General features: G+C 46.2%; 1 protein-coding gene across 3 annotated transcripts in view; it reads left to right on the forward strand.

The window, feature by feature from the left end:
• The first annotated feature begins 1,614 nt into the window (after positions 1–1,614).
• Positions 1,615–1,735, forward strand: part of LOC106603794 (myotonin-protein kinase) — a 28,135-nt gene continuing 28,014 nt past the window's right edge. Inside the window, exon 1 of one of the 3 annotated variants that reach the window (XM_014197909.2) lies at positions 1,615–1,735. This exon is cut by the window's right edge and continues 1,282 nt beyond it. The gene's annotated coding sequence lies outside the window, so the exon portion shown is untranslated. The other 2 variants (XM_014197905.2, XR_001328503.2) reach the window with 2 other exon arrangements.

Genomic DNA, 1,735 nt, shown 5'->3' on the forward strand with positions numbered 1-1,735 from the left:
CAGAAAATGTTGATACGCACAAAAAGCGTATTTCTCTCATATTTTGTTTACATCCATGTTAGTGAGCATTTCTCCTTTGCCAAGATAATCCATCCACCTGACAGGTGTGGCATTTCAAGAAGCTGATTACACAGCATGATCATTACACAGGTGCACCTTGTGCTGGGGACAATAAAAGGCCACTCTAAAATGTGCAGTTTTGTCACCTAACACAATGTCACAGATGTCTCAAGTTTTGAGGGACATTCTTGCTGTTGCCAGAGAATGTGATGTTCATTTCTCTACCATAAGCCGCCTCCAACGTCGTTTTAGAGAATTTGGCAGTACGTCCAACCGACCTCACAACTGCAGACCATGTGTAACCATGCCAGCCCAGGACCTCCACATCCGGCTTCTTCAACTGCGGGATCGTCTGGGACAAGCCACCTGGACAGCTGATGAAACTGAGGAGTTTTTCTGTCTATAATATAGCCCTTTTGTGGGAAAAAAAACATTCTGATTGGCTGGGCCTGGCTCCCCAGGGAGTGGGCCTGGCTCCCAAGTGGGTGGGCCTATGACTGCGCCCCTACCCAGTCATGTGAAATCCATAGGTTAGGGCCTAATTGACTGATTTCCTGTAACTCAGGAAAACCGTTGAAATTATTGCATGTTGTGTTTAAATTTTTGTTCAGTATAGATGTGCACCAACAAAAGACAGAAATGCATGTACAGTGCACACAGGAACGCACGCAGGCACATGCACGCTCCACATGCACACACACCTACACAGCAAATTGACCAGTGTTACCTAGTGTTGATTTTCCAGTGTAACATTTCTAGTGTTGATTCAGGAGTTAAATGAACTCTGTAAGTGTTAAATTAACACTCAGTGGTGTTGGAGCGGGCAGGCCTTCTCCTGGGCCTTCCCCAGGAGGAAGAGCAGCTCCGTCTTGAGAAGGGTGAGCTTAAGGTGAGATCCAAGCTGAGATATCTGTCAGGCACGCAGAGAAGCGTGTCACCACCTGGGTGTCAGAAGGCGGGAAGGAGAAAAGTAGTTGAGTGTCATCCGCATAGCAATGATAGGAGAGATCATGTGAGGATATGACGGAGCCTATCGACTTGGTGTATAGAGAGAAGAGGAGAGGGCCTAGCCCTGGGGGACACCAGTAGTACGAGTACGTGGTGCAGACAGAGATCCTCTCGTTAGGAGCGATCTACCAGGAAGGATGCAATCCAGGAGTGTGCAGAGCCTGAGACACCCAGCCCTGAGAGGCACGAAATGCATTGTCATATGTGCACAATAGGCAAGTGTGCACCCACACACTCACAAACGCAATTCAAAACACACTTATCAATATGGAGTTTCAATGAACACCGTATTGAATTATAAACTGGGTAGTGCGAGTCCTGAATGCTGATTGGCTGAAAGCCGCGGTATATCAGACCATATACCACGGGTATGACAAAACATGCATTTTTACTGCTCTAATTAAGTTGGTAACCAGTTTATAATAGCAGTAAGTATACGTCAGCATAAAGCATGCTTTCTGCAGGATGTGCTATGAAAACAATGAAACATTGGAATAAAATAGAGAGACAAGAAGAAGAAAAAAGAGAGGCTGATTTGAAGGGAGGGAGGCAGGAGCAGCGGTGTATTTATAAACAGAGAAGTAGAGGAAGGGGGCAGTTCACTGGAGAAATCAAAACAGAAAAGTTGGGAGGAGAGAGAGAGAGAACGAGAGAGGGAGGAAAGCTT

Source organism: Salmo salar, chromosome ssa04 (genome assembly GCF_905237065.1).
Source record: "Salmo salar chromosome ssa04, Ssal_v3.1, whole genome shotgun sequence".
Classification (NCBI taxonomy): Eukaryota; Metazoa; Chordata; class Actinopteri; order Salmoniformes; family Salmonidae; genus Salmo; species Salmo salar.